Source organism: Solanum dulcamara, chromosome 9 (assembly GCF_947179165.1).
Source record: "Solanum dulcamara chromosome 9, daSolDulc1.2, whole genome shotgun sequence".
In the NCBI taxonomy this organism is placed as follows: domain Eukaryota; kingdom Viridiplantae; phylum Streptophyta; class Magnoliopsida; order Solanales; family Solanaceae; genus Solanum; species Solanum dulcamara.
This window is the reverse complement of record NC_077245.1, coordinates 73740165-73752771: the sequence shown is the minus strand read 5'-3', so window position 1 is coordinate 73752771 and position 12607 is coordinate 73740165.

The following is a 12607-nucleotide window of genomic DNA, read 5'->3' as shown; positions in this document are numbered from 1 at the left end:
TGATATTTTATAATAATTAATTATAATAAAATGTTGAACACAGATTTGTTTATTGGCATAAATAAGCTGACAATTTCTTGAAGAAATTGAAAACAACTACTATACGTTACATTACGATGACGAAAAGCCGTTATTTAATATCAAAGGTCAATTTAGATCGAATTTTATAAGTTCAACTAAAACATTTAAAATTACTTTCAATTCGAGCAATAATATGTCTATGAGCCCGTTTGGAACCAATTTAAATCTTCTTTTTGGTTTTTGGACGTGTTTGCCTAATGCTAACTTTAAGATATAAAGTTCTTAAAGTCAGTCAAAAATGAAAAGTTAGGATTCCTAACTCTTTTTTTCTAAATGCTTAAAGTCATTTTCTTTGACCATAGAAATTACTTTTATATCCCTTATATTTTAACTAAATTTCCAAACTATCCTTTTTATTCTTTTAACCGTAAAATTCACATCATTTTCCTCATTTAAACACTTTTATCCAAACACTCAACTGCTTATTTATAAAAATAACTTTCAGCACTTCAAAGTTCTAAAAACACTTCATACATAAAAATTACTTTTTTAAGCCCAACCAAACGGCTTCTATATCTATTTATCTAGTAAGAGTCTACAAACACATAGCTTTTTGAACGATGTGTGTCAAAGGTGATTTGTTCGAAATGTGTGGCCAACTTCAGCTAGAAACAGATAGTTGTGTGGTGATATGCATTCTTCTAGTTCATGTTATTTTTGAAAAAATTAGTATTCTATCCGTTTCAAATTACTCGTGTCACTTTCATTTTTAATCTGTTATATATTTGAAATTTATATTGAATATATTATAAATTTTAATAATTAACAATTTAAAATATTTTAAAACATATAAAAATTTGATTGATTATGAAAATTCTATTAGTATCACATGGACATGAAGAATAACATATATTATTTAGAAATTACATAAAAAATGCTATAAATTACGATAATAAATAATTACACATATATATAAATCATATAAACATTTTGTTTGACTATTTAAATTTCATCCGTGCCACATAAATTGAAACACGGGAAGTTACACATACTATTTAAAAATAATGTAAAAATACTATAAATTACACTAATTAACAACTTCAAATATTCCAAAAAATAAAAATAACTGATTGACTCTCAAAATTTCATTTGTGTCATATAAATGAAACAGAGGAAGTACCATATAGGCTTGTGCTGACAGGAACTCTTATATTTAGTATGTATGATAAAAATTATCACAATAACGAATTTACTAATACTATATATTGAATTCGTCTTTAGTTATAGTTATAGCATACATTGTTGATTTCATTTATTAAAAATCAAGTTGGTAGGTAATGAATTTGAGTTTAAGTTAAACACATTGTTAATCTTAAGATTATAATTTTTATTTTGTTTCTTAAACTAAAAAGTCACAACACTATCATCTTGCTATTTAAACGACCAAAATAGCTGAAAAATGTAACTTTTGGAGGACTTCTTATTCATGTATTTATTTATTTCATCTTTTCATTGTTCACAAATAAATCACAATTAACACATACGATCATGCTAGAACACATAAATTTTTAGAAATTTAATTCGATAAATACCTCTTGAAACATGAACAAATACCTTCAAGCGAATCCACAAGTTAGACTGCAGTTCTGCGGTCTTCTACAGTGATCCCAAGTTCACAACCGAACCTTTTCCCGGTCCAAAAAGGAGAAAAAAATAGAATTCTGAGTTCTAGTTAAATATGGACACTGTACGGACCACAAAATTAATTAATGAGACTCCTTATTGTGGAAATAATTCAAAATAATTAATTTGAATTATTCTTACCATAATAAATTATAAATCATTCCACTAGAAATTCGTAATTGCACTCCATTTATATTTTAAAATTTCCCATTAAACACTTATGTAATTCTCCATGTTAAGATTACAGATACTAACTAATAAATTAAATTACTGACAAATTTAACTTAAAGATTAATTTTCTTTAGAGCACTACTTAACTTATTTCATGTGTCGGATTCATAAATCCACTTGCAAGGTTTGACACGATGAAAACTTATAAGCTTCTCAAAAAAACATATCATCAATCTCTATATCGACACATGAATTCCATCAACTAACTTATTATTTCACCAATATATATTATTAAATTCCAATCTATCAAGCATATTGACCCATCTCAGATTCTCATCTTTTAATAAATCAAAATGATTAAGATTAAGAATATAACTACATTTAACAGTTTAGAGAATATGTTTTTGTCAGTTAGTCTAAAACAACTATCTCTACTTAGTCCCATTCAATACGCACGAAATGCACTAGCAAAAGAAGTTGAAACTACACCGCTCCCATAATCAAGATAAATTATATATAATCTTGTGCTACAATCATACCGATGACTTGTTCAATTTCCATTTTAGATTGTGAACAAAAATATTTTATACTTATAAGAACCGATGATTTAATCCTCTGTGTATAAGCTAAAACTCTATACACTAAATCATCTACTATGTAAGTAAATGGACACATAAACGAATATATGATCTATTAAAATTTTTATTAAAATTGAATAAACAATTATTCTATAATAAATACTATATCCAAACTCATGGTTATAGTATATATTCCATGGTTAATAATATTTATCCTAACATACTTGTCACCTCCCACCTGCAGATGGCAACAAGTATAAGGTCACTTTGTCCACTAAGTCAAATAGATGGAAATAAATTTATGGGAAAAAAATATTTGATTGAGTGCTTTTTAAAAATTAATTACTGATTTTAGCGATATTTTTTATTTATTACCGTTTATAGCAATACATAGCAATATTATGATAAATCTACACTTGTATTAAAAGTGAATTATGCATATAATATAAATGTATTATAAATGTTTTAAAATATATATTATGTTTGTATAGTAAGAAACTGACATAATGTATTATAAGTCTATTAAAGTATGTGATAAATGTATTATCCATCTATAAAACTTGTATTATATATGTTTTATAAATAGTTCTCTGCAATATGTATTAAAACTGTATTATAAATGTATTATAAGTGTTCAGTGAATTATTTTTTTATTGCTATAGATGGTAAATATTTTCTTAATATTATATATTTATGTAAGTTTCCCTAAATTTATTTTGTCTTTGCTAGGATTTAATAGATTTATTGACTACTAGTTCGTACTCTTGGTCGCACAAGAGGTAAAATTATTTGTTCAGATTTATGATAGTATTGTATCATAGAAACACGATATATTTTATTTATTATTTTCATTTTTTTTCTATGCTATTAATTTGAATTTTGAGTGTTTTTAGTTAAAAGCAGTGGTTTTTTCTTCTTGTGATTATTTTGTGTGTCATCGTTTGAAGCAACGCGATGGCTTTTAGCATCATTAATCAACGCGTTTAGTATGCTTGTAAAAAGTAAAATTAGAAATTCGCCCATCATATGTGTTTATATCTATGGCTATGGTGTACATTCAAAATCCAATGCCAATATGAAGTCTAAAGTATATACATGTTTTTTTTTTTTTTGATAATGTATACCTTTATGATAATGAGGACGATATTGATTTACCACTAACATGTAACTGTGTGATTCCTTTCCTAGTTAATATGTAAAATCGTCTCTGTCTTTATGGGAAGCACCTTTGCTCTCTTGCTATTGTATCCAATGAAAACTGATATACGTATGTTTGTTGCAAGTTGTGAATTAGCAATTATAGAAATTTCTGACTATGGAAGCAGATATGATATTGGAATGAAACTAAACAAGGAAGAGGAAAAAGGATACCTTTACTCAATTCTCTGAACTCTTCTTTCTCAAAAAACATAACAAAAACTTTGAATTCTTAATCTGAACATCAATCTATATCAGATCATTTAATTTGATGATTGTTTCAGTTTCAGGAAGACTCTGGAGACAAAAATTGAGATGGCAGTCAGGAGTGCTTTCAAGCATGTGCGGATTTAGGGTGCCATAAAGATTCATCCGAAATCCCTTCGTAGAAAAATTACAATATGTAGTAAATGTTGAATCTTATTGGCTTTTTTGTATGTTTACTTATGTATTTTTAATCTCTCATTTAAATCTTACCTCCATCACTGCTTTTATGTATGTTTCTCGTAGGCTCTCCAACAGAGATATGGTGCTAAGCAAAGAGGAAAGAGCAGCTGGAAACGTCCTCATCAAGGTGATATATATATATATGATCTTCCACCCGATTTTTGGTATCTGCATAGGGGCCTGACTAAATTTGGGGCCGGTGGCAACGACACCAACAAGATTGCTTCCATTCTCATGAGTTGAATCCGAGACATCTGGTTAAGGGATCTTAAACCATCTGACCGCAACCAATGTTGGTCACCAAGGTGATATTCAATTGTGCTTAATAACAACCGTAAGTCAAGTGTACTTTTTTGTCTATCACATAATCGATACAACGATTCAATGGTGTGTTCTATTCAGATGTGTTAGTGTGATATTTTAATATTTTATTAAATTACAATTTTACATTGCCACATTTTCTTTTGTTTCTAGCCATTGGCAGTGGAAGTAATTGCCTTAGCAATTGTCCATTGATGACATCTAATCTCATCTTTATTTTATTTTGCATTAGTGCATATATTACTCAATCCATTATGTTTTTTAACATAATAATCACTAGTAAGTGGTGCACTAAATGATAATTTCTTTTAACAAAATTATCACTATTAAGTGGTGCACTAAATGTTAATGATGACATTTCATTATTTTTTCATCTTTTGAATGTTTTCCTCTCCTATAAATAGAGAGATCTTCTTTAAGAAAACATTGAGTGCATTAATTTTGTCAAAAAAAAGAGTTCTTATTAGTTGAAGGGAGGTGTTTTTTTTTGTGGAGCTGTAAACTCAACTCTTGCCCAGAGTTTGTTGAGCTACACTTTGTGATAAAACTGTTATATCCTGGAGGGGACAAGTCAAGAGGATTACTGCTGATCTGGTGAAAAAATTTGCTGCAGTGGGCTTGAATCTCCTTAAAGAGAGCGAGATATCTGCGCTTCAGCCAAGAAGTAAATTTATTTTTCAATTGTAATTTGTAATCTTGTAATTTCACCAATAATTTTTAAAGAGATTCTATATGGCTACAATTGAAAAATCTGCGGATATCAAGATGAGAGATCTTAACAAGCCATTTCGATTCAATGGTAATAATTTCAAGAGATGGAAGGATAAATTACTTTTCTACTTGAGCCTTCTCAATGTTTCATATGTCTTAATTGAGAAGAATCCTAATAAAGTTGACATCATCTCCATGAATAATGATAAACTTATTTCTCATCAAGAGAAAGTGAAAATGGATAATGATAATTCCTACAAGTGTCGATATTATATTCTTAATTGTCTATCTATAATTTTTATGATTATTATGATATAACTTACTCTAGTGCAAAGAAAATTTGGAAAGCATTGCAAAGTAAATATGATACCGAAGAAGCTGGAGCGAAACAAATATGCTGCTAGTTGATTTTTCGTTTCCAAATGGTGGATGACAAATCGGTGATAGACCAAGGTCAAGACTTTATGATGATCATTGGAGAGCTCAGGTCCAAGAAAGTCAAAAGTGGAGATAACCTTATTTTTTTGGCATAATAGATAAACTTTCAACTTCATGGAAGGAGTTTCAAAAAATTATGCGCCACAAACAAAAGGTAACCTCTCTTGAGACTTTGATAATGAAAAGCCGCATGGAAGGGGAGGCAATGAGCGAAGATGCACTTTTACAAAAAGAAGAGAGCAATATCACAACAAAGGTAAATTTAGTTACTTCAAATAATACTACTCCTGAATCTAACAAAAATATCTCTTTGAAGCCTAAGAAGAAAAAGTTCAAGAAAAATAATTGTAGAACTCCCAAGAAAAATAATGGTGAAAATAACCAAATAATAAATCAACAAGTTTATGATAAGGGACCGTGCTTTGTCTGTAGCAAGAGTGGGCATATTGCTCAATTTTACAGATTTCAAAATCTTGGTCCTACACCTCAGGTAAACGTTATCGAAGAGCCTTTTGTGGCAATAATAACAGACATAAACATGATTGCGAATGTTGATGGATGGTGGGCTGATTCTGGTGCAAATCATCTTGTCTGTTATGACAAAGATTGGTTTAAAAAATATACTCCTTTTGGAGAGCCCAAAACCATCATGCTTGGTGATTCTCATACTACTCAAGTGCTTGAAACGGAAGATGTCGAATTGTGTTTTACCTCTGGAATGGTGCTAACTTTGAAAGATGTCCTTTATACTCCTTTCATGAGAAAAAAACTTGATGTCTAGTTTTCTTCTTAATAAAGTAGACGTTAAACAAATTATTGAATCTGATCAATATATAATTGTGAAAAAAGGATATTTTGTGGGAAAGGGGTATACTAGTGATGGGATGTTTAAACTAAATGCTAAAATAAATAAAGTTTCTACTTTTATTTACATGTTTTCTTCTACTAATTTTTGGCATACTCGTTTGTGTCATATTAATGATCATTATGTTGGAATCATGAGTAGTTTAGGATTAATCCCAATGATTAAAAAGAATTTTAAAAAGTGTAAAGCTTGTAGTAAAGTAAAAATCACTAAAAGGCCTTATTTTCAAGTTGAAAGAAAAACTGATTTATTAGAATTAATTCACACTGATATTTGTGAACTTGGAGAAGTTTTAACCCATGGAGGAAATAAATGTTTTATCCCTTTTATTGATGATTTTTCTAAGTTTACATATGTTTACTTGATTTTTTTTTAATCGAAATTTTCCTCATTATATAAAGCAGAACGAAAGAACAAGTACAAGGAGGGGGACATGAAAAGCCTTACCTCCAAAAATAAGATGGATGAGAAGCCGGCTTTAAGGTCGGCATACTTATCCCTGGTACAAAGGTGCTATCTATGTACTAGAAAAGCGTTAAATCTATGAGAGGACTCCTCTCGGTACAATGCGACTAAGAAGAAAAAACATAACTGAGAGAGGATCGATTTTCCCTAAATCCAGAATCATCCTCACAACTCCAACACAAGGCTCAAGGTCAGTACAACTAAACCAGGAGATACACAATGGTGACCAAAATTGAAAACTAGCTTCATTTTTTATAGCCGTTGAGTGCGGCTCCAAGTATTGGGTGTTGTGTTACTGGTCTGGATTTTTGTTGATTGCATCAGGCATTTGAAGATCTGCATACAACCTGCACGACTTAAACAATTGAGAAGGCCCAATAGTTGTTGTTGAGCTAACCATCCAGCTGCACCAAAAGTCTTTCTGAAGCTGTTGTTGTTGGTAGATTGTGTAGCTTGATGTTGTGATTGCTGCTGCATGGTAATTGGCATGGATGGAGTGTTGATGAGCTTCCTGCATGCCAGGCTGCTGTCTCCCTTCTTTTGAAGTTTTGTGGGTCTGCATAGATAAGTAACCAAAGTAACAAACATATGTGGGTGTTTAGTTATTGCTGCTATTGGACTGTTGCTGCTCCAAATACATTCAGTTGCACCAAAAGACAAGTATGAAACCATCTGCTGTAGCCTCTGTTTCAAGTTGTGACTCCATGGATTGTTGGAAGAAACCGCTCCAATTGTTGTTGTTCTTTTACTCTGCTCAAAGAAATAACTATAGGCCATTCCACATGTTGGCCCAATAGATGCCAAGATGCAGATCAGCCCTATAGTTTGGATTGTATTTCTGAAGTTGTTATTGTTGGAAGTTGTTGTTGAGAGTTGTTGTATGTTGTAGGTCTGAGGTGTGAAAGTGCAAGGCTGCACTTGTTGCATCTCAGCTAATTTGCTGTAGGTGTTGTTGTTGTAGTTGTTGTTGCACTTTGGAGGAGTTCCAAGGTCAGCTGTTGTAGTTCCCCTGTAAGACTCCAATCTTCTTTAGTTCTGCATCCCAGGTATCCCATGTTGTTGGTGTAGTTTTGCACTAACAAGTAAACAAGCAAAGGTCTCCAATGGTGTTGTTACTTGCAGTGCATACAACTTGCTGCATCTCTGCAGTGTAGCTGTTGGTGTTGTGGTGTGACTTCTGGAGTAATTGTTCCTGGTGAGTAGCTCCAACTTGTTCTGCTGGAGTTCCATATTGTTGCCTTCTCTGCAATGTATCTACTGCTGTAACTCAGTTGTATTCACTGCTGCTGCTATAATGTAAGATATGCAGGTGATGTTGCTAAGATGCTTATCCAAGAATTCCACTATCAGCTGCTGCAACTCCAATGCTATGTTAAAAGCTGCATGGTACCTGCACAAGATAGACAAACAAAAATAACAAAGAGCTGCAGGAGTTTTATGGTGCAGAATTGGTGCTGCTGGTATTTCAGGAAAGAAATTGGCCTGGTTGGAGGGCTGATGTGTTTGTGAAATCTTAGTAGGGCAGGCTGATGTTTCCATGTTATTGCCTTCCATTTGCCAAGGTGCCCTAGATGGTATTGTGCCTGCACATAGACCATCAAGAAAGTAGAGGTATTCAACCAAGCAAAATAACCAAAAAGGGCCCTATGAAGTCCTCTTAGTGGAGATGTTTGATTTGGTGGTTGTATCTTTGATGTCCTCTATGTAGTTGTTGTTAGTGCATGTTGATGAGTCCCTGGAGCAACCTGCAACAATACAACAAACAACCAAAGGCAAGAAAGAACTTGCAACAGCAACAGCTAACACAAAGGAAAGGATCTCAAAGAGAGTGCCTATTATCATTTTCAAGGTCGCTCGACTAATATCTCCACTTATCCGTTTGAGTTGAAACTTCATGAGGTATGAACATATAGCCTTTTCTTTAGCCTTGTAAGATTTGAAGGCTTTTTGCCCAAGTTGAAGCCTCCATATAGCAAATTTCTCTCTCTTTAGGCTTAAGACAGCTGATTGTTTCAAGGTCGCTCGCCTAACGTCTCTAATTATCCGTTTGAGCTAAAACTTCTTGGGCCTAGTCATAATAGTAATTGCTACAATCCTGCAAAGTTTGGATGCCTTGGTGCATGTCCTCATGCTGCAACACACCCTGCACATCTTAGCCTCAGTAAGAGCTTTGGAGACTGTTATCTTTTTCCAAGTCGCTCGACTAACGTCTACAATTATCCTTTTGAGCTAAAACTTCATGAGGTTTGCATATATATCCTTTTATTTAGCCATACAAAGTTTGAAGGCTTGTTTCCCAAGTTGGAGGATCCAAATTACTAAAGTCCCTCTCTTTAGGCTTAAGGCAGCTGAATTTTTCAATGTCGCTCGCCTAACGTCTCTAATTATCCGTTTGGGCTAAAACTTCATGAGGTTTGCATATATATCCTTTTATTTAGCTATGCAAAGTTTGAAGGCTTGTTTCCCAAGTTGGAGGATCCAAATTACTAAAGTTAAGGCAGCTGAATTTTTCAATGTCGCTCGCCTAACGTCTCCAATTATCCGTTTGGGCTGAAACTTCTTGGGCCTTGTCAATATAGTATTTTTTGAAACCCTGCAAAGATTTGTACAGGTCCACATGCTGCTGCTCACCCTGAAATTTTCCAGACCTGCAACTATCTGCATATGCAAAAGGAAAAGAAAGGAAGAGATAACTACTCTAACCCCTAAATCTAATGGTATGGAGATTATTCTATAAAAGCAGTAAGTTAGGGAGACTCTCCCTTTTACAATGATCCTGATTATCATTATTTATATCAGCTAATATTACAAGGTATGAAGAAGTTCCTTCAAGTTGGTTGATTGATCTTCTTCATCTTAGTTATCCTGAAGCTAGCCATGCCAGCTTTGTCCATTTTGTAGTGTCCCTTGGTCTTTCTTGGAAGCTGTTGAAAGATGTAGTAGTATTGTGTATAGCTTTTCATGTGGCTTTCCTTTGATAGTGAATCTGCAGTGTAATTAGCTTCCCTAAAGATATGCTTGCACTAGAAAGTTTCCAGTTTGCTAACCAATTTCTGCAGTTCAGTAAGATAGGTGTGAATATTCCATGGTGGTTTCATCTCTTGTTTGAGCCACTTGATCAGTAGCTAAGAGTCTACTTCCAGGGCTACCCTACTGTGGCCATGTTGTAGACACCATTGAATACCAATAAGAGCTGCTTGTACTTCAGCTTGGTTATTAGAACCAAAGCCTAGTGGAGATGCAAAGGCATATATCAGCACTCCATTATGGTCCCTAAGAATGCCCCCTGCCCCTATCTTCCCTAGATTGTTAAGAGCACTCCCATCTGTGTTTAGCTTGACATTTGTAGGTTGTGGTTTAGTCCAGCATACCTTGGTTACTCTCAAATCCTGCTGGCTTTTTCCAACCATGGTAACCAAGTCTGCCCACTTACTTGGCAAATCAATATATGGATACACAGTAGATATAAACATATATAGATCTTTGGTTACTGAGAAGATTACTCTAGTTGCATTAGACTTCTTGCCTCCATACTTGCATGCACATCTATTCTTCCATAGATTCCAACACACAAAAATAGGTATGGCTTGCAGTACTAGCTTGTGCAGATCACTGTTGGTTTTGATTAGCCACCACCTCATTAAAAGGTTTTTTAATGGTGTGGTGCTGTGTTGAAGTCCCCATGATCCTGAGAAGTGCTTCCATATGTGTTATGCAAAGTAACCTGATACAAAGATATGGTCTATATTATCAAGACCTGCTCTATAACAACAAGAGCATGCAGCAGGATCCTGTCCAAAGGATACTATTCTATCATTTGTGGGGAGTTTAAGTCTGAAAGCTCTCCAAAGCAGAAAAGAGGCCTTGAAAGGAATACTATTGTGCCATATGTTGCTGTTAGTGAGTGATCTTGTCTTTTTCTTCCTTACCAACTCCCATGCTGATGAACAAGTGAAATTACCATGAGAGTTAGGCTTCCAGATGGCTTGATCCTGCATATTTGGAATATAGCTAATGGGAGTGCTGAGAATTTTGCACACCAGCTGAGGGGGTGCATGTTTCCTTACTTCCTCTGCCTTCCATCCTCCATTCTCCATTAGTTCAGAGACAGTAGTGTTATTCAATCTAGGGAGACTTTCATTGTGGTAAGCTAATGGACCTACCCCTAACCAATCATCCCACCACAAGCTGCTTGTTCCAGACTTGATTCTCCATTGTATATGAGGCTCAATATCTTTTTTATTGATCATCATGTGCTTCCACATGAGGGACTGTCCTGTGGCCCATTTTTTTATGACTGGATGAGCCCTTTGGCAGTATTTTGCTTTAAGGAATTCCCCCCATAGTGTCTTCTTTGATCTGAAAGTCCACCACTGTTTATATTGAAAGGATAAGCACACATCCTCTAATTATTTAACACCTATACCACCCCCATCATAAGGATAACTGAGAGTATCCCAAGAGGCCCAGTGATATTTTCTTCTTTCAGTATCCCATCTCTAAAAGAAGTCAGCAATTAGTCTTTTGATGAGATTCATGGTGGTCTTGGTAGGACTGATAGCTGACAACAGGTGTATAGGAATGGATTGCAGTACTGATTTCACCAAGGTGACTCTACCTCCATAGCTTAACATTTTAGTCTGCCATCCCCTGATCCTGCTTAGAACCTTAGAAACCATACTAGAGAAATATATGATCCTTTGTCTTCCTATATATAGGGGACAGCCTAGGTAAGTGATTGGGCCATGAGTGCATTTGTATCCTGTGATCATGCTGACCCTTTCCACCACACCAGAGGGAGTATTCAGTGGCATCATAGTTTGACTCTTATCTTTATTGATAAGTTGTCCTGAAATAGCTTCATACAGTTTAAGAGTTTTGGTAATCAGTGTAAGTGAGAAGTTGCTGGTAGATGTGAAAATGATCACATCATCTGCAAAGCTCAAGTGATTTACTTGAGGACCTCTTCTTTCCATCTGGAATCCTGTATATAAATAATGGTGCTGAAGATTATTGAGAAGTCTAGACAGAACTTCAGCTCCAATGATGAATAAAGTAGGGGATAGGGGGTCTCCTTGCTTGAGTCCTCTTATAGAGTGGAAGAAGACATGCCTTGCACCATTAATGATGACTGAGTACCAATTGTTTGACATAATCCTCCAAACCATATCAATCAACACTTATCCAAACCCCATTTTCCTCATGACCATACAAATGAATGACCAAGAGACCCTATCATAGGCCTTGGCCATATCCAGCTTTATCACCACATTATCCCCAGCCTTTGGTCTCTTAATATTATGGATGATTTCTTGAGCTAACATTATGTTCTCAGAAATACTCCTACCTTTAACAAATCCAGATTGATTATCTGAGATTAGCTGAGGCAGTATTGGAGCAATTCTAAGGCTTATCAGCTTAGAAATGATCTTGTTAGTGAAGTTGCTGAGAGAAATAGGCCTGTATTCTGAAAGGCTGTTAGGATGCTCATTCTTAGGAAGTAGAGCCAAGCATGCATGAGAAATAAACTTGGGAATACCATGTCCATTGAAGAAATACTGGACTAATCTCAGTAGGTCTTCACAGATGATATCCCAGCATGAATGAAAGAATTTCCCATTCATTCCATTTGGTCCAGCAGCTGATGTAGGGCTCATAGAAAATACAACTTTCTTCAGCTCATCCATAGTAGGTAAGGATTGCAGGCTCT